The following is a 21,277-nucleotide window of genomic DNA, read 5'->3' on the forward strand; positions in this document are numbered from 1 at the left end:
GAGGGGGGAGGGAGAACTGAAGAGACTGATTTCCTGGATGTATAATGCCTGAGTAACGGCCCCACATGAAGATGCCCACATCCAAATTCCTAAAGTCTGTGAATATATCACTTTTCGCGGCCGAACGGACCCTGAGGATGGGATTGTGCGGAGGGTCCTGAGAGTGGGAGAGCACGGGGTTATCCAGATGGGCTCTATGTAATCACAGAGCCCTCATCAGGAAAAGTAGAGTCAGAGACGAAAAAGAGAGAGCTTGGACAACGCTCTGCTGTCAGCTTTGAAGATCAGGGAAGGCAGCCAAAGTAAGGCAAGAGGAGAGACTCTGCCCCAGAGCCTCAGGAAAGCACACAGGCCTGCTGCCACCTTGACTTCAGGGCTTAAGACGTGCAGAGCGCTGAGACACGACGGAGTGTTTGTGGGAATCTGTCGCAGCAGCAATAAGACAACTGCTGCGGAGGTCAGCTAGACGGCGGTCCTCATCACCGCAAGCACGCGTTGAATTGTCACTCTGTGCCAGCAACTGGCATCTGTCCCTGGAAAGCCTAAGCCCCAGTGAGCTGGGCCCCACCCCTCCATATCCCCCAAGTCAAGTTTGTCACCTCCTCTCCTGGTGCAGCCCCCAGGGCTTCAGTTGCCCCGCTGGCTCCTCTAACCCTGCCTGCACCTCCCTAAGAATGCTTATACTTAGCAACCGTCCTCAATTGCTTTCGGGGGATGTGCCATATCTCGCCTGCTGGGACCAGACTGAGACCGTCTGTGACATGGTTCTGATGAACCTGGAGCAGAAATCTCTGGAGGACAATGACCTTTCATGAAACAGAGCTTCGTGAGAAAAGCTTCAGCCCTTCTTCCTCCCGCCACAGTGGGGATGCGATCCTTCGAGATGGAATGCCACCTGTCTCGGTGTCACGGAAGCCACCCTCCACACACGTCACCACTGGATAGGAGCCCCCGGGCCCTCGCTCCTTCTCTAGGCCGCAGCCTCTGGCCGGGGTCACCACCTCTGGGCTTCCTGAACATGATAGTGCCCCTCATGTGTAACCCACCAAGCTCAGGCTTCCGTGAGGGGCAGCTGGAAATAACCCCAGCTGATACACCTGGAGAAGGGGGCATTCTCTAATTCAGCAGCCACTGATCCTACCTGGATAGAGGACTGATGCGGCTAAATTAAAACACGATAAATATCGGCTCCAATGGGCCACTCAAATGCTGGCACCTGGGGCCGGTGGCCCAGAAGAGAGCCTGGCAGTTTCCTCTCTGCTGGGTTGGGTTTTGCAGCCCAGCTCATGCCCGGAGTCTTGGCGGACGGGCCCTTAGCTGACAGACGCCCTGGCCTCTGGCTCCGAAGAACACAGGGGTGCAGGGATCCCCACTGCATTGAGGTCTCTGCCTCAAAGTCCATCACTTTTTTTTTTTTTCTTGAGAGAGCCTGACTCTGTTACCCAGGCTGGAGTGTGGTGGCGTGATCTCGGCTCATTGCAACCTCTACCTCCTGGGTTCAAGAGATTCTCATGCCTCAGCCTCCTGAGTAGCTGGGATCACAGGTGCACTCCACCATGCCCAACCAATTTTTGTATTTTTAGTAGAGACGGGGTTTCTCCATGTTGGCCAGGCTGGTCTCAAACTCCTGACCTCAGGTGATCCATGCGCCTTGGCCTCCCAAAGTGTTGGGATTACAGGCGTGAGCCACTGAGTCTGGCCTGGGTCCCTATCTCATTGCTGGCGTGAGCCACCGCACCCAACCTGGGTCCCTGTCCCGTTGCCCTTGGTCTTGGTCTAGAACAGTCTCCTGGATGTTCTCAAGAGCCAAATAAGTCTCCTACTAAAGGAGAAAGTGAACTCAGAGTGACAAAGACGACTCAGAGATCTTCACTAAGACACACAATCAAAGAAAAAATGTCCCAGACGTTCACGGGTAGGAGCCCAGACGATTCTTCCTTTGTCCTGATTAAATGCAAGGTGAGGAACAATTCCCTCTTATAAGATTTTTTTTTTAGAGAATAATAATCAGCTGCAACCCTGGGCTGGACACTCACCTTTCAGTCAAACACTAAGCCTCATGAATCCCAAATATCTATGTGTGTCATCCTTTTAAACTTTCCTAATTTTCTTACTAGAAAACAATGCTTAACGAGGGAAATTGCTAGTAAGTCACATGGCTGACATTTCATACCAGTGTTTCCTAGCTGTGCCTGTACTTCTACAACCTTGGGTTTCTGGCCAGCAGGTAAGAGGATTCCCTAGGTTGTAGGAAATTCTGACCCATGCTACAGCAAGGTCAAAGGTCATGAACGTAATGACCTACTAGTGCCGGCTCCAGAATGTCAGGTACTAACAGGGTTTGAATGATTCCCCAAGACCTGCTCACCGCACACAAACACAACAGCACACTAACCACCCCGGGCATCCGATCCAGACACTGGATTGGATTTTATTCTCTAAAAAAAATCTCGTAAGAGTGAACTGTTCACTTTGATCCAGACACTGGACTCATTTATATTTCAAAATACATTCTCGTGGCAGCAACAGTGGCACCAGGTGGAAGAGAAGCTTGAAATTTTGGCCTCAGATAATCAATGTGATGAAAACCTTGAACCTCAGACCTGCTACAGGGACAGGGGCCCAGTGTGGGGAGGAGGGAGCTCAACAGGCCCCTCCTAACCCAAACAGAGAAGAAATTTGAATCATTTTTTCTGAAATCAACAAAAGGTTGGCTTTGCAGCTTCAAAGGCATCAAGCATATTCTTTGCACTATGTCTTGGATCCCAGCTCATCGGTTCCTCCCACAAGGCCGCCTGCCTGAGAGAATTCAACACCCCAGACAGCCCAATACCACCGTTTGCGCCTAAGAACCAATCCTTCCTGCACAGGGAAAAAGGCTGACAATGTAGTCTCTTTGCATTCATAATTAAGAGCTCTGAGAATTAATTTCTGTCTCTTAATCAGTGCTACCGAAAAGCAGTTTGCAATTCTAAGCAAGAATCAGATAGAGGAATTGCTGATCCCCCCGTGTCTGCAGGGACCCAGAAGAGCACTGGTGTTTCTGCAGGTTTGCGTTGACGAGCTTACCCATGAGTCTGGAGGGACGGTTGAATGCTTCTATTAGCACAAACTCACCCCCACCCCTTCAGTCTCCCCAGCTACCCTGGACCACAAAGATGCTTGGCCCAAGAGACAGTCTCTGGGGACTGCCACTCCCTCACTGCCTCCCATGCAGGAAGCCAGCCCAGGCACTTGGAAGGAAATCCAAGCTCTGCAAAGCAGGCTGCAGGACAGACCCGGTGCCCCTGCTGCCTCTCCCAAAGCACTGCCATTCCTGTCCACCCAGGGGAGCTGCTGGGCTCCCTGAGACACCCCTGCAAAGCAGAAGCCAAGGCGAGCTCATTTCCTGTGCCTTGCAGCCTCGTTTAAAAGGCCAAGCTGAGAAGACAGCAGAGGGAGAAATTCAAACCTCAAGCGAACAAACAAAGCGGTTTGAATCCCACGGGAGCAGGGATGTCAGGCTGCACCACCAGCCATCTAGGAAAGGAGGCTGCCGCCGTTGTGAGGGCTGAGCCCTGGGACCCCCACCTCTGCCGGCCTTTGCTGGCCTGGTCAATGCCTGCAGGGCTCAGCTCCAGCACCCCCGTGCCCCCACAGCTGGCGTTGCCTCTCCAGGTGCAGGAGCCCAGCTCGGGAGCAGAGTGTGGACACATGCAGCTATTTTAGTCGTAGGAAGAAAGCCATCCCAGGATCCAACCTCCTTGTGCCCAGCTCCCCACCAGCCCTGCCGTCAGCCTGCACTGGAGGTCTGAAACGCCCCCATCTTTTTTATATTTTTCCTCCTATTTGAAGAAAAATACTCCTGGCCTAAGAAAGTCACTAAGCCTAATGATGCATTCAGACCTCAGTGTGAGTGAGTGTATCAGAGCCTTTCCTGAAAGTGTAGGTTTGGAAAGTGGGGACTGGTGGAAAAATGGGGAAAGCATACTAATTGAAGGGTCAGGATATATTAAAACACACCTTTTTTTTTTTTTTTTTTTTTTGAGATGGAGTCTTGCTCTGTCGCCCACGCTGGAGTGCAGCGGCGCGATCTCGGCTCACTGCAAGCTCCACCCACCTCCCAGGTTCATGCCATTCTCCTGCCTCAACCTCCTGAGTAGCTGGGACCACAGGCGCCCGCCACCATGCCTGGGTAATTTTTTGTATTTTTAGTAGAGACGGGGTTTCACCGTCTTAGCCAGGATGGTCTCAATCTCCTGACCTCGTGATCCGCCCACCTCAGCCTCCCAAAGTGCTGGGATTACAGGCGTGAGCCACCGTGCCCGGCCTAAAACACACCTTTTTAAGAAAAATTATGATCAAATACACATTACATCAAATTTACCATCTTAACTATCTTACGTGTAGCTACTTCAGTGGCATTAAGGACATTCGCGCTGTTCCACAACCATCACCACCACCCATCTCCAGAACTCTCTATCCTCTTCCCCAACTGAAGCTCCGTCCTCATTAAACAGCACCTCCCTATCCCCCTGCACCCAGCCCCTGGCACCTCCATTCTACTCCTGTCTGTATGGCTCTGATGACTCTAGGAACCTCATACAAGTGGAATCAGACAGCGTTTGCCCTTTGGGACTGGTTTATTCACGCAGCAAAATGTCCCCAAGGTTCATCCACGCACTAGCATGTGTCAGAGTTTCCTTCCCTTTCAAGGGTCAGTAATATTCCATTGTACACATATGCCACGTGTTGTTTATTCACTCATCCGTCAGTGGAAATGTGGGCTAGTTCCACCTTTTGGCTACTATAAATTTGTAACATGTACATATATCATTTGAGACCCTCCTTTTTTTTTTTTTTTTTTTTTTTTTTTTTTTTGAGACTGAGTTTCGTTCTGTTGCCCAGGCTGGAGTACAATGGCATGATCTTGGCTCACTGCAACCTCCACCTCCCAGGTTCAAGCGATTCTCCTGCCTCAGCCTCCCAAGTAGCTGGGATTACAGGCATGCACCACTACGCCTGGCTAATTTTTGTATTTTTAGTAGAGATGGGGTATTCACCATGTTAGCCAGGCTGGTCTCCAACTTCTGACCTCAGGTGTTCCACCCGCCTCGGCCTCTCAAAGTGCTGGGATTACAGGTGTGAGCCACTACGCCCAGCCCCCTTTTCAATTCTTATCCCCAGGATTGGGATTGGTGGATCATATGCAATTTTATTTTTAATTTTTTGAGGGACTTCCATACTGTTTTCTATAGTGGTTGCATCATTTTACGTTCCCAGCAACAATGTGCAGGATTCCAGTTTCTCCACATCCTCATCAACACTTGTAATTTCCTGAAAAGCGCATCTTTAAAAAAATGGCCAAACGAGAAGGCAAGAAAACAAGTGTCAAATCAAGACATCTCTAATTTTTATATTTAATCACTAGAACTCAGTTATTCCTTGAAATATACATTGTCAAAGCTGCAAAATTAACAGCTTAAAACCACCCATCATTCAATAGATGTTGGCTGAGCACCTACTGTGCATCCTGTGAAGGTGCAGGAGAGACAGTCATGGATGTGACAGAAAGTCCTCTGCAATGACCAGCCCACATTCTCATAGGAGACGGAGAAACACATAAGTGAAGACCCGTGATAGACTAAGATAGCAAGAAAAGATACAAAGAACATGAAAACAGGTGTGGTCACATAGAGAAAAAAGGGATGGAGGGAGGGCCATCAGAGTAGATGTTAGAGCCACAAATGCTCACCAGGAGGGACACGTAACCTGAGGCTTGAGAGGCAAGAAGCTCCCAGCTGTTGAAGATGAGGGAGTAGAGTGTTCTAAGCAGAGACAACCATCGAATACTGAGACAAGCTTAGGGATCCAAGGAACGAAAGTAAGTCAGAGGTGGACGGGAGGTAGCAAGACGGACAGGATGGTGGCCACAGGGAGAAGCCTCAGTTTTATTTATGGAAGGCATTGGAAGGGTCAGAGGATTGCGTGATCCAGAGGGCATCACAAGATTATTCCAGTTGCCATAGGGAAAAGACCATAGGATAACAAGGGAGCTGGACAGGCCAGTTAGGAAATGGCTTTGGCATCTGGGAAAGAGAAGATGACCACAGTGGAGAGGAAGGGAGGAGAGCTGGGGCACGTCTGGCGGTGAGGGGGCTGGTTGGTGAGCTCCATGGTTTGAATGCATCCCCCAGATTTCATGTGTGGGAAACTTAATCCTCAACAGAGCAGTACTGAGAGGTGGGGCCTTTAAGAGGTGACTGGATCACGAGGACTCTGCCCTCATGAATGGATGAGTCCATTCATGGATTAATGGATTAATGTGTTAATTGACCAATGGGTTATCAGGGGAGTGGAACTGCCGGCTTAATCAGAAGAGGAAGGGAGCCCTGAGCTGGTATGTGAGCACACTCAGCCCCCTTGCCACAGGATGCCCTGCACCACCTTGGGACCCTGTAGAGTCCCCATCAGCAAGAAGGCCCTCACCAGATGCAGCCTCTCAACCTTAGGTTCTCAGCCTCCATAGCTTAAGAAATAGATTCCTTTTCTTTATAAAGTACCAAGTTTCAGGTATTCTGTTATGAGCAACAGAAAACAGACTCAAGCAGGGAGTTAGATTCGGATGAAGTAAGATCAGCGCCCAGGAGGCCCCAGCATGGAGGCTCAGGCAATCAGGAGCGGCCATACCATTAACTGGGGAGAAAGTGGTTTGGGAGAGTAGACACCAATGGGTTTGTTCTGCCTTGTTGTTAAAGATACAGGTGCCTAATAGACTTCCAAGCAGAGATAACCAGAAGACAGTGGATAAGACATCATTGGGTGCCTCACGTGCTGGTCACGTGAAGAAGTGAGAGAGACCTGGCTCAGCCTCTCAGGCCACCCTCACATTGGTGTTCAGTGATTCCTCCCTGCCCTTTCCCAGTCTTTCCTCCCTGGCCGAGCCCCCTCCCTCCAGGGCCCCAGATGGTCTGTGGATGGTGGTATCAGCTACCTTGTCATGCTGCCGGGCCCTTGTGGGAAGGCCTGCATGATGGGATCTCAGGCGATGCTCTCCCTGGGTGGCATCCTTCAGTTCATTTTCCTAGGACAAAAGGAAAGGACATGTGAGGTGGTGCCCCAGTGTTTCGAGACTTGGTCGAGTGCAGTGGTTAGGAGCTCTGATTTGGAAATGGGACCCAAGGTTGGGCACTGATTCTGCGGTCCAGAAGCTGTGTATGAGTCAGGACTCATCTCTCTTTTTCCAAACCATAAGTTTCCAACTCTGCAAAATGCAATCAGGTTATACTTTACGATGATTAGAATACAATACAATAATATATAGTAATCACTTAGTGTCTGTGTCCTAAAAAAGCAACAGAACTTCTCAGCAATTGGAGTTGTTAATAAGCTTTGACCCATCCCTTTCCCCATGAACACTGCTCCAAACATACAGCCACAATAAACAATAGATAGAGAAAGGTTAGAAATATTTAGCCACTCAAAAATAAGATAAAGCTTTCTAAGGACTAAATGGCTAGAACACAATGTGGTGAGTGGAACTCCTGGAACCTTCTAGATTCAGAGTCCAAAAATAGGCAGGGAGAATTAAGAGTCCAGCTTTTTCAGGATATCCAAGATGCAGTGTATTCCACATAAGACAAGAGAAATGAACTAAGGTCATCACATGACCCGAGGCAACAGTTAAGCCCCCAAAGAAAGCTGAAAATAATCCATCACCTCTGCTCAGAGCCAGAGCTTTTATGAGGTGATACACCTAGAGAGGCAAGAGGGAGATGACCCATTTTTAGACTCATTTTTAGGACTTGTCTTACTCTCTAATATCACCATGGCACAGGGACTCAGAGCTGCCAATAATAAAATCTAATTCAAGACTGGGAGCACCTAGGGTGCGGTACAGTAACTACAAATAGGTAAGACAGGGAGAGTGAGCACAGAGATGGATTAAGAATCTCCCATTCAAGATGAATCTGAAAAAGAAATTCCAGAACACATAAAGAAAGCTAACCCTACTAAAGAGATCCCACAAAATTAATAATCAGGATGAATTTACTCCAGAAGAAATAAAAATAATAAAGCAACCTGAAAAGGACTTCAATAAGTAAGTTGAGAATCCTAAAAGAGAGAATGACATCCATTCCAAAAGGTCGAAAGAGAAGCAGAAAGGATAATCAATGACTCACAGTGGAAGACGACTGGAACTACACCAGCTACCAGCTGTCAGGTTGAGAACTTGTCTTTTTCCCAGAACTTCTCTTTTTCCCAGTTGTTCGAGTTTGCTCTCTGTTCACACCCTAAATGAATTAATACTGGTGGGACACTCACATCTTGAAATGATCTTGTTCATCTCTGTCACAATATTTCAAGTGCTACGAGTCTAGGCTCCATTCACACAATAGAAAGCAGCAAGAAATCACGTGGTTTCAACATTTCCCAGGAGAAGAGAGGCTCCTCCTGCCCAGGAGAAGAGAGGCTCCTCCTGGCTACTTTCAGCTTCCGTTTTTCAGTCAACCTTCCTTTTCTCTTAGCCACAGTCATAATGAGCTCCGCTACTCTATGGCACCTACATTTTCACAGCAATAAAACATAGTGATGGAACCCAAATGTAAAAGAGTGGTGCTTTGTTCTGGGAATCAATGATCCCTCCACCTTAGGGAAAGTGATTGATAATGGAGCAATTCTCTTCTGTCTTCTGAGACGGTCTGGATGGCATAACACTTACTGTTGCCTTTCTCAAGTAAAGCAGATCATAATTTAGTCCCACACTTGTTGCTTGAGAGAACTGCAGACGCTTCAGCATGTCCCACATGGAGGAATCCCTGGAGGTCTTAAGGGAATGGGATGGGTGTGCTAATCAAAACACCTCGCTGCTGACCTCAGAGGCCGACATGCCCCAAGGTAAACTAAGGCAGCCATAGCTCAGAGAATTTGAGAACAGGAGACATTTGAAATAGGGGTTAGATGATGGGTTCTGAGGTCAAATTGCCTAAATACAAATTAGAGCTCTCCTTAAACGTGACCTTGGACAAGCTGCCTGGCATCCCTGCACTCTCTGTGACTTAAGAATGTAAAAGCTACAGCCCTAGCAGATGTTGGGAGGATTTGCGGACATCAATCTCACGGGACACTAAGTACATCTTACTGCACAGGGTCAAGGCTCAAACAAGTGGCCCCTTCCCTCGTGAAGGCATTGCAATGACTGCCTGCCTCTTGCACGTTCTGCCACCAAACAACCACCTGGTTCACGCCATCCGCCTCTCTCTGCATTGCATTTAGGAAGAGTGAACTGCAGGAAAGGAGCACAGGGAGGATAAGCAAGGCTGGTCTTTCACCCAATTTTCTGGTGGTTATAGAAATGCTTACATCTATTTATTTTATTTATATTCCATCTTAGTGATTCAAGGTCAGCTGCTTAACCTGATGAAATGAGATCAATCTTTTCAGGAAAAAAGCTCAGGATCTAAATCTTGTCCACGAAACACCAACCCATGCAAAGGGAGAGAAACACCTCCATCTTTTTCCAATGTAGCTTCCCAAATTGGTCCAAGCGTGAATAGGCACTTCAGATACCACTTACTATACTGGATGCACCCTACCCTAAAAGAAGCCAGTCCAGCACTCTGGAAGGCTGAGGCGGGCGGATCACCTGTGGTCAGGAGTTCAAGACCAGCCTGGCCATGGTGAAACCCCGCCTCTACTAAAAATACAAAAAAAAAAAATTAGCTGGGCATGGTGGTGCATGCGTGTAATCCCAGCTACTCAGGAGGCTGAGGCAGGAGAATCACTTGAACTCGGGAGACGGGTTCAGTGATCAGAGATCGCACCATTGTACTCCAGCTTGGGCAACAAGAGTGAAACTCTGTCTCAAAAAAACAAAAGCCAGTAACAGGGAGAGCTACGGAAAAGCAACATTGTCTTGAAACTAACGACCCCCTACCTCACACTTCAAGAATCACAAAAAACTTAGCCAAGTGCCAAAGCTCTTCTTACCATGATAGTAAAGGAAACCCATTCAGTGACAAAGACAGCCAGGTAAAGGCACAAAGAAAACAGCAAAGGTACCAGCTTGAGCCTCCTCAAACTGTGAGACTTTATTTGCCAGCTTATGAGCATCCCATGTTGTCCATGTTTACCCTGAAGAAGCCCAGAGGTGGGCATGGGGACGTGTGGTTCCACGAGCAGCTCCACAGGGAAGCCAGCGTTGGTCCCCACTGTCCCCTGCAGTGGCAGGCACAGATACCACCCTGACACGCATGTGTTTGCAGGCCTTGGGGGGGAATTCAGAACACGCCTACTGCTCACCCTTCTGATCCTGTGAAGACGCTGAAAGGCAAGATGGCTTAACCTGGAAGGCCTCGTAACTGACCCTGTGTGCTACCAGAGCTGTCCACCCGGGGAGGCGGACACTACCCCAATCTAATCAAGCCTTTCTGAATTAATCAGCACCACTGAAGCAATTCTGCAGGAATACCAAGCAAAATGCAGATCACCTACGTGCTGGCTGCACGCTTGAGATCAGGCCTCCAAGATGTGGGCCTGGAACTGCAACACAAGAAAACGAGAGTCCGCCAGCAGCCAGCACCGGTGGCACCAGCCGTGAGAGTCCCCAGGCGGAGGAAGAGGAGGACTGTGGGGTGGGGTGGGGGGGATAATATAATCTGACACTCTGTCTGAGGAACAGGGTTTCCTACAGCCTAGAGGGAGGCACCAGCACCTCAGTGCCTCGGATCACACCAATGCACGCACGGTCCCACACACTACAGTGTAACTGACACCCTCGCTGGGTCTGCCATCGTGGGGCTTTGATGCTGTTGAGTTCTGACCACCTCTGAGTGCCAGTGGTTGAGTGTGATGACTTACGCCCCCCGCCTAGTGACAGGAAGCCCATGACTCCCACGCTGCTGGGACCCTGACGGGGGGAACATTCTGAGCTCCAGCTGTAGGAACCACCCCCGTCTCAGCTTCGTGACCTGAAATAACAATCGTGAAAAGAGAAAACCCAGCTTCCAGATATCTTTTTGCTTCTTCAGAAATGCATTGGCTTTGTTTTCGGGGAAGGACACGTAAGCATTGCAACGGGATTCATTTCAGTCTCTAATCCTTTGAGGTTAAAGCCACACAAAAGAGGGTTTCCCAACCAGTGGATGCCCTCATGAGACAGGGCCTACCCTGCAAGAATCAAAACACACAGTTTGTGGAAGTTAATTGTCTGCAGCCACAGACAGGAAGGGTTCTTCCTTACTTCCACTTACACACCCACCAGAGCATTCTGGGGTTGGATTTGAGGACTCCTAGGTCCACGTGTCCCTGAAATCCCCCTCCCAGGGCAGCTACACAACTGGCAGTTAAGGAGATCTTTTAATCCATTAATATCCACCAACACATTAAATAGGAACGGCCTTATTTGATTTTCTAGCTGCTGTGTTGCAAAATCATGGGCAAAAAGTGAATTCTAATAAGGATGAGGCAGGAGGGAAAAGGGCCAAGGCAAGTCTTTCAAACGCCACTGCCCACAGGGACAGGTATGTAACACACACGCCAGGACAGGGCCAGGCGTTCTAGAGGTCGCCACAACCGGCTGGCCCAGGCCCCACTCTTAGAGGGCGGCTGCAACCCTGTCCCTCCGGCGGGTGCCACGTGGGGACGGGAACCGGCCCTGACAGCTGTCTGTCTTTAGGAGCTGGGACGCTGGGTTTCCATCCAAAACATCCCTGTTTGGATATGGTGGCTACTAATTCAAAACACATACCACAGACTCCCTCCCAAAATAAACACATCTACGGCGGAATTCGACTTAAAGGTGGGGCGCTGCATAAAAGCAGCTGGACTTGTGCAGAGTCCAAGAGCAGGTGGTGTGAGGGGAGGTGCAGGGAGCCCCAGGGGGGTGTGGACTTCCTGTGTGCAGGGAGAGGAGGAGGAGATGGGTTTCCAAGTAGGATGGCCCACAGTGCCTGAGGCTGCCTCCCTTTCTGCTGTGGACTGAACTGCATCTCCCCAAATTCGTACTGTGAAGCCCTAGCCCCAGGGTGACTATATTTAGAGATGGGTCTCTTAGGAGGTAAGGAAGGTTACATGAGGTCATGAGATGCTAATCCAATAGGGTCCGGGCTTTCTAAGAGGACGGCGATCTTGGTCTCTCTCCCTGCCTTTCTTTCCCTCTCTCTGTCTGTCTCATTCTGCCTCTGTTTCAGTTTTTCTTTCTGCCTCTGCCACTGTCTGTCTCTATGTCTGTCTCTCTGTTCGTTTTCCTGGCTCTGTCTCCACGTCTCTGTTTCTCTGCTTCTCCTTCTGTCTCTCCCAGTCTCACTCTGCCTGTCTCTCTGCCTCCATGTTTCTCTGAGTCTCTGTTTCTCTGCCTCTCTGTCTCTATTTCTCTGTGTGCAGCGGTGTCTCTCTGCCTCCATCTCTCTCTGTCTCCCACCCACCACCTGGCCATATGAGGACACAGTGGGAAAAGAGCCATCTGCAAGTCAAGAAGTGGCTCGCACCAGGAACCGAATCAGCCAGCACCTTGGGCTTGGGCTTCCAGCCTCCAGGACTGTGAGAAAGGAGAGCTCTGTCATTTAAGCTGCCCGGTCTGTGGGATCCAGCTATGGCAGCCTGAGCTAGCGTATGGCCCCTGCTAAAGCAGCGAGACATGGACAGAAGGCTTCCCGGAGTCTCCCGAGGCAGCTCAAGGGCTCATCAAGAAAGAAACTGGGTCTTCCAAAGACATTCCGTTCCCCATCAGGAGCTCCAGTTAAATCCCCATTCCAATGGCCAAGGTGGCCACTTCTCTGGGGGAGAAACTGACAAGAGGAAGGAAAAAGCATGTTCTTTCCATAACTTGTCAATTTTATTCATTTCAATAATCCCTCCACCACCACCACCGAGTGTGTATGTGCCAGTATCGGGCTCAGCAGGGGCCCCGGAACGAGTGGGTGAGAAGCAGCCCCTGTCCCCAGTCTTGTGGGTACAGCAGACAGCGCAGGGCGTTCCAAGTTGGGATGTCAGGAATGCCGGTTGCTATGGGGAGAGGCGAGAGGAATTCTCAGTATCTCCTTATTCAGGTCTGGGCTCAGAGGTGGGGAAGAGGGTCTACCCAGTACAAACACATAACAAAGGCATGAAAGGGCACAGCAAGGCCTCTGGCTCTCAGGATCTGGCATCCACGCTACAGGATTCAAAACCAAGAACATCCAATCCGCTGGTCGGACAGGCCCTGGTGAGACGCTTCCTCACGGCCTCTGCTCTGCTGGCCTCGAAGTAAAGAGGTTGCCTCCAGATGCTGGGTGGTGCTCCCAGCCCTGGAGATGGACGCTGCTCCTGAGTAGGGGAGGATTTGGACATGGGAAGCACCTCAGTGAGAGAGTGGACGTGGTAATTAACCTGTCATGTCTTTCTGATCACATGAATGCAGTCAATTCTTACGTGAATGCAATGCAGCCTCCCAAGAGTACAGCAGCTTCTTCTCTGCTCTTTTTTGTCCTCTGTCTGTGGTGCCAGAGGCATGAACCAGGCCGGATTCCCGATGGCCTTAAGCAGAGCCCAGCCAGGCTGCAGTGAGCAGGGGACACACCTCACGAGTGACCGGCCCCATGCACAGACCCACAGCGTAGAGGACACACCACATACAGAGAGCTGCAGACAGCTGGGCTCTGGCTGGACAGGCACTGGGGGTAGCAGGTGTGGAGAAGCAGGAAGGGTTGGGTGGCGAGGACTTCATGAGCCCCACTGAGGAATTTGTACTTTATTCAGAATGAAATGCAGAAGCTGTCAAAGGTGCTTAAGTGAAATAATAGAAAAATAATATCTGCACTTGGGAAATACTGTCCTGGACATTAAACGGATTGAAGAGGGGTCAGGCTGGAGCCAAAGAGACCAATTTGCACTCATTTAGGGGACAACTGCCAGTGGCCAGAACTGAGATTATGGCAGCAGAAAGACGAAGGCAGGCTCAGGAGTTATTAGAGCAGGTGAAATAGCATGGCTTGGTGACGAGAGAAGGCGGCACCACAATCTGGCTGGGGGCTGCAGAGGCAGGGAGGAGGGAGAAAGTGCAGATTTAAGGGATGGGGCATGTTTGGTTGTGCTGGTGCTTGGTGAGTGTGAGACCCCACAGGAGGCCCGGTGGGAATGCTTAGGGGACAGTTCCCCACATGGCCCAGAGCTCAGGAAGGAGAGCCTGACCCAGACCCAGATGTGAACTGCACTGATACTGACGCCACTTGGAGTCATGGGAGGGGAGGAGCTCTCAGCAAGATTAAGGAGCAGGAGACAGAGCTGGGAGAAGCCCAAGCATCACAAATGGGCATGAGCTGATGCTGTAGAGTACAGGGCAGAAGCAATGGAGCCAGCCCTGGGCTGTCCTAGAAGCTGAGTGGCCAGAGCCTTGAGAGTGGGGACCGGCAGGTCAGCTACCGCCCAGAAACCAAGCAGCATCGCGGACATCTCCATGACCTCCAGGAGAGGTTCTGGTGATGGGATAAGCAGAGGGCAGCGTCAGTGGGTGGGAGATAAAAAGGAAGAGGGAGGAGATGCTTTTTGCAGAGCGCTGGGTGAGAAGAGGTACAGAGAGACAAGGTCATGATTTGAGCCTTCTAGGGGCATGGATGACTAAGGAAGGTGGAGAAGGCGGCCCTGGAGGCAGTGACAGAGTCAGTAACACCTTCCTCCCACAGGCGAGTGGGTTGTGGGTGGCTGCCGGGAACAGCAGCCCTCCAGGAAGCCCAGTCAAGACTGAGAGTGGTAACGTTCGTGGGGGCATTGGCAGGTGCAGATGGACACAAGGGGAAGGCATGAGGGCAGCAGAGAGAAGGACGGGGCACTTGGGGACGAGATCGTGTTGGGGGAGATGAGCCAAAGAGCTCGTGCTGGATGATACAGCAGCTTTGATCCCCTGGGCTTCTACACTGGGCCAAGAACCAACATAGGCTCTTTGCTTCCCTCCTCTTCCTTTCGAAATCTCATCCAGTCCTCCTAGCACTGCCATGTGGCAGACATTCTTGCTATCCTGCTTGTGAAGGGAAGACATTCAAGCACAAGGAGGTTAAGTAACTGAGCAAGCAGCCCCCCCAAGCACCTGGAGGGGTGGGACTCAAGCCCGGGCCGTGTAACTCTCAGGTTTGAGACCCCTCCTCCCCGCCCCAATTTACCTCTGACTCTCCTTAGGAAGAGCATCGCCCAGCACTTCCCTGGGTCACGCCTTCCCGAGGCCCAGAGGAAGATTAGGAAATGTCTCCAGTTGTCAGGGGTAGGGGGTTATGGAATGCCTGGGGCATCTTCCCTTGCACTGGGGATTGCAGATACAGTCTTGGGAGCCTACAAAAATATTTCCTGGTATTTTTATTTCCATGAAATCTAAAAGAATATATAAAGGAACAATTTTGTGCCCTATTCAGGACCAAAGGTCAACATCTACATTTGGGTTTATGGGCCCTCCTGTGCTGCCCTGAAGAATCGCCGTATTGACTGCCCCAAGATGTTGAAAGACAATGAAAGCTAACTTCAATGGTGCTTTTGTGCTCGATGAAAGCCAAAGGACTTCTACAGGCTCAGGCATCAAAGATCTTGCAAGAGTTTGAAAGAGATCAGTGGTAGGAACCGAGCCAACTTCCAGCCAACGGTACAAAGGCATTAACTTTACTTATAAGAGGAAAAGTGATTTAAGTTAAATATCATATGACACATTAAGTCACAGCAAGTTTGGGTTTTGAATTTTATTGGTGTCTTGAAGTTGTTTCTCTTTGATCTGCTAATTCATTTTGGCCTTATGGTTTAGAAAAGCCATAAAAATGTTATAACCAGTTTTATCTCTGGACACATGTAATTACATTATGAATTATAAATAACCATATTATGCTCAAACATAGACTATTTAGTTATACTATACAAGTCTGGTAGAATAATGTCATATAAGAATGATGTAATTATCAATTATAATAACGTATAATAAAAATAATCTAAGTCAACACTGGAGTGTGCTTGGTAATATTTTTTCTTTCTGAAAAGGCTTCATAAGTGGTTCTAGCCTAAAGGCATGGGTGGGAGAGTAAAAGGAAGGAAGGGAAGGGAAGAAAAGTCAGTGGTGGGAAGCCTGGAGAGGGAGTCTGAACTAAGAAGAGGAGAAACCACAGGGTGGAAGGTGAGTGGTTGCTGCTGTCCAGGGTCCTGATGGTCACTGAGCCCTACTCCCACCCACCCCTTGAGGTCAAGGCCCAGGGCAGTCAGCTAAGTCATCCCAGGATGTGGAGGGACCACTGGGGCTTAGAGGACCTGGGTTTGAAGCCTATCCTAACATGGACCAGATGTAATTTGGGGAAAACTGTTTAGCCTAAGTATTCCTGGCAATTTAAATGAGATGATTTATAAAAATGTACTTTTCAAGTCGTAAAGGGCAATTTGAATGTGAAATATTATGCTAATAAAGGGACTGGCACTAAAACAATTGCTTCTGGTTCCCCAGTGTCAGGGGACGGTTCTGGGGGAGGCTGGAGAGAGCAACTCCAAAACTCTCAGTTCCCTTCTATTTTCAGAAACTTGCTTCAACCATGACTGATACATGCTATTCCTGATCTGTTTGATATTTCAGCATTGCACATATGCCAATAATGCAATTGCAGGGAAGCACATGGTGCTATTTAAAAACTGTGTTCCTAACACAGGTTAGAGACAAGCTCAAGTGGAAAAATATAACACATGAAGCAGATTCTCAGGCAAGTTTATGACATTTACATTCACCTTTTAAATAAGGCTTCTCTCAGCTTCTGCACAGCAAAAGAAACTATCGTCAGAGCAAACAGACAACCTGCAGAATGGGAGGAAATATTTGCAATCTATCCATTTGACACAAGTGTGATATCCAGAATCTACAAGGAACTTAAACAAACTTACAAGAAAAACAAACAAACCCATTAAAAAGTGGGCAAAGAACATGAACACAAACTTCTCAAAAGAAGACATTTATGTGGCCAAAAAACATATGCAAAAAAGCTCAACATCACCGATTATTAGAGAAATGCAAATTAAAACCACAATGAGATACCATCTCATACCAGTCAGAATGGTGATCATTAAAAAGTCCGTCAAGAAACAACAGATGCTGGCAAGTCTGTGGAGAAACACTTTTACAGTGTTGATGGGGATGTAAATTAGTTCAACCATTGTGGAAGACAGTGTGATAATTCCTTGAAGACCTAGAACCAGAAATACCATTTGACCCAGCAATCTCATTACTGGGTATATACCCAAAGAAATATAAATCATTCTATTATAAAGATCCATGCAAGCATATGTTCACTGTAGCACTATTCACACTATTCACAATAGCAAAGACATGGAATCAACACAAATGCCCATCAATGACAGACTGGATAAAGAAAGCATGGTACATATACACCATGGAATACTATGCAGCCATAAAAGGGAATGAGATCATGTCCTTTGCAGTTACATGGATGGAGCTGGAAGCCATTATCTGCAGTAAATTAATGCAGGAACAGAAAACCAAACACCACAAGTTCTCACTTATAAGTGGAAGCTGAATGATGAGAACACATGGATACAGGGAGGGGAACAACACACACTGGGGACTGTTGGAGGTTGAGGGTAGGGGAAGGGAGAGAATCAGGAAAAATAGCTAATGCATGCTGGGCTTAATACCTAGGTGATGAGTTGATAGGTGCGGCAAACCACCATGGCACACGTTTACCTATGTAACAAACCTGCATGTCCTGCACATGTACCCCAGAACTTAAAATAAAAATGTCTCTCAATAATTGTACTTCATCAGCTTACATGTATCTGCAATGCATGCTCTGACTTCCCAGTGGAAAAGAAGCAGGGTTAAATTTAAATTTGCTTCATATTAGTCAGTAGAATCAGAACACAGGCAGCCCCAAAGGGAACCCCTTTCTACCAAAACAATGGGGTTGAACTTAGGAGAGAACAATTATGTCACACAGCTGAGGAGGTCAAAAATGGGAACCCTCATATATTTCCAGTGGAGATGTAAAATGGTGCAGCCACTGCAGAAAAAGTTTAGTGGTTCCCTAGAAAGTTCAACAGACTCACTACCTTACCCAGTAATTTGCTCCTACATTTATGCCCAGAGCATTGGAAACAGGTGTACAAATACTTATACACAAATGTCATGGCAGCATTATTCATAATAGCCAAAACTCAGAAACAACCCAACTGTCTATTGATGGATGAATGGATAAACCAAATGTGGTCCATCCAGAAAGTGGAAGATTCTTCAGCCTACAGAAGGAATCACATGCTGATTCAGGCTACAACAGGGATGAACCTCAAAAACATCACGTTAGGTAGACAAAGCCAGACACAAACATTCACATGTTGTATGATTCCACTTACATGAGATATTCAAGATAGGTAAATCCACAGAGACAGAAAGCAGATTTGTGGCTGTCAGGGTTGGAAGGACGAAGGAAAGAGGAGGGGCTACCTAGCGGGCACAGGGTTTCCTTTGGGATGAAGAGGATGTTTTGGAACTAGATAGAGGTGATGGCTGCACAACATTGCAAATGTACTAAATGCCACTGAATTGTTCACTATAAATGGTTAATTTCATGTTATGTGAATTTTACGTCAATTTGTTTTAAAGATGTCACCCAACCTCCCAGCAAGAGTCTGAAGGGCTACAAGGCATCAGTCCCCAACATTTTTGGCACCAGGGACCAGTTTCATGGAAGACAAATTTTCCACAGACTGGGGTGGGGGGAATGGTTTCGGGATGAAACGTCTATCTCAGATCATCAGGCATTAGATTCTCATAAGGAGCATGCAACCTAGACCCCTCACACACGCAGTTCACTCTCCCATGAGAATCTTACGCCGCTGCTGGTCTGATAAAAGGCAGAGCTCAAGTGATCATGCTCATTCTCCCACTGCTCACCTCCTGCTGCGCAGCTGGGTTCCTAACAGGCCACAGACCCATGCTGGTCCATGGCCCAGGGGTTGGGGACCCACGCTATAAGAGAAGAGACAAACCTATGTCCCAACAGTATGTTTCCCTGGGTGTCGCCTGTTGAAAGAATCTCACCCGAGTGTGTAAGTGTACGGACATCTATCCTTGGGACAGTGGAACCGCTAAACACAACCAGCCACTGCATTTGGTTTTCTACCAATCAACAACAATCTGCTCCAATACTAGAGGGAAACTTAACCCGGGGAACTTACTGAGACTTGATATGTTCACTATGGCTCCTGCCCTAGGGACTTGCAAGGGTAATTTTTTTCTATATGCGATTTTGGTATAACCTGTTGACTTTAGAACTAAACCCCTGCACAAAATGTGACTCTACCAAATGTTCGTTCAGACTACATAATGCATGGTAATTTATAAGCTATATTCCCCTAACTACCAACAAATGATTTAAGAATGTTTGTACTAAAAATATTTATGCAATAAAGCAGTTAAGAATAACAATTTTGCAAAGAAAAAGGAAACAATATATAGAAAACCTTATACCAAGAAATCACATAAAAAGGGTTTTAACCTATTGACTGAACATTACATTGATGCTCTGAGCTTGCCAGCTGCTACTGCACAAAGGAACACCTATCAACTATAACTTCATTAACGTAAAGGATGTGCCTCCTAGGACTCTGCCACAAATGACAAAGCAATGAAAAATATTTGATTGCCTTTTTAAAAAAATCACTTGCTTTTTCAAGAGCTGATTTATGAGAACTGCTGCAATATGGTGCTACTCCCTAAATTGCTTCTGTCTTCTCACCTTCTGCTTCCAACCTTGGGGGTTTTCTTCACCACACTTCAAATTCTTGAGCAAGGCCACATTCAGTCACGTGAGCAACTGAAACTGGTGGTTCTGCAAGCTGGTCCACGACGCAGACTCAGGCTGTGAACTCGGACAAATTGAGCAGCTCCTCACGTGGCCTGCTCGTTCAAGACGACCACACTTCTCTCCCCAAGGACTGATCACCTTGATCGATGACCGATTGAATTTGCCTTATGTACAGCGTGACTCGGAGACCTCCAAGTATTAGAAAATGTGTCCTTAGTTAAGATCCAAATCTATCTTCTGCTCATCAAGTGATATATCTACGGCCATGGAAATCAGACAAAATTCCTTTCCAGATGGATGTTTTCAGGTATTTTTGTTAACTCGTTGAGGTAAAACACACATGAAATGCACAAATCATAGGTGTACAACTCCATTAACTTTTACAAAGCACACACACACCTGTATGACGACGATCCAGATGAAGAAGCAGGACATTTGCCACCACCTCAAAACCTCTCCCCTGCCTCCTCCCAGCTGAGAGTCCCCAAAAGGTAACCGCTGTTCTGATTTCTCGCCCTGTGAATGTGTTTTGCCTGTTTTTCTATTCTATGTAAATGTAATATAGATTTTTAATGTGTGAATATTTATCTCAACATTTTATCTAGGACGCACACGTCTGTGAAATGGCAGCCCTTCATTACTGTGTAGTATCCTCTCGTATAAATACTCCAAGATTTACCTATTTATGTTCAACTGTTATTGAACAATGGGGTGATTCCAGCTTGAGACCATTAAAAATAACGCTGCAAAGAACATTCTTGAGCACGTCTTCTTGGAGGCATATGTACATGTTTCTCAGGACTACTCATCTAGGAATAGAACAGTGGTGCCTGCAGAGGTGTGAACACACGAAGTTCACCCATGTCATAGATTCTGTCTTCTAAAAGCCAAATGGTGGTGCTTTCAGAGATTCCAGCAGGTGTCCCTTCCATGAGAGTCCAAACCCAGACGCCTCTATGAGTTATGTCTAATGAGATGTATATGTTTAGCCCCTAGGAGTTACATCTTACGAGATGCATGTGTTTAGCTTTTGCTAAACAGCTTTTAGAAAAGTGGGGAGTGTCAAAAGGAGACATACAAATGGCCAGCAGGTATATGAAAAAATGCTCATCATCACTGATTAGAGAAATGCAAACTAAAACCACAATGAGATATCTTCTCACCCCGCTCAGAAGGGCTATGATGAAAAAGTCAAAAAATAACAGATACCGGCAAGGATATGGACAAAAGGGAACTTTTACACACTGATTTGGAATATAAATTAGTATAACCTTTCTAGAAAACACTATGGATGTTTCTCAAAGAATGAAAAATAGAACTATTAACACCATTCCATCCAGCAATTCCACTACTGGGTATCCACCCAAAGGAAAACAAATCATTGTGTCAAAAAGATACCTGTGCTCATGTGTTCAACACAGCACTATTCACAACAGCAAAGATAGAGAATCAACCTAAATGTCCGTCAGTGGATAACTGGGTAAAGAAAA

General features: G+C 47.7%; 1 protein-coding gene across 1 annotated transcript in view; it reads right to left on the reverse strand.

Annotated features, from left to right (window-relative positions):
• RIMBP2 (RIMS binding protein 2) overlaps positions 1–21,277 on the reverse strand; it is a 342,052-nt gene that overhangs the window by 120,799 nt on the left and 199,976 nt on the right. Inside the window, exon 3 of the mRNA XM_011981944.1 lies at positions 6,974–7,063. The gene's annotated coding sequence lies outside the window, so the exon portion shown is untranslated. The remainder of the gene's footprint in view (positions 1–6,973; positions 7,064–21,277) is intronic.

The sequence above is a fragment of the Mandrillus leucophaeus genome, unplaced genomic scaffold, assembly GCF_000951045.1.
Source record: "Mandrillus leucophaeus isolate KB7577 unplaced genomic scaffold, Mleu.le_1.0 Scaffold232, whole genome shotgun sequence".
Classification (NCBI taxonomy): Eukaryota; Metazoa; Chordata; class Mammalia; order Primates; family Cercopithecidae; genus Mandrillus; species Mandrillus leucophaeus.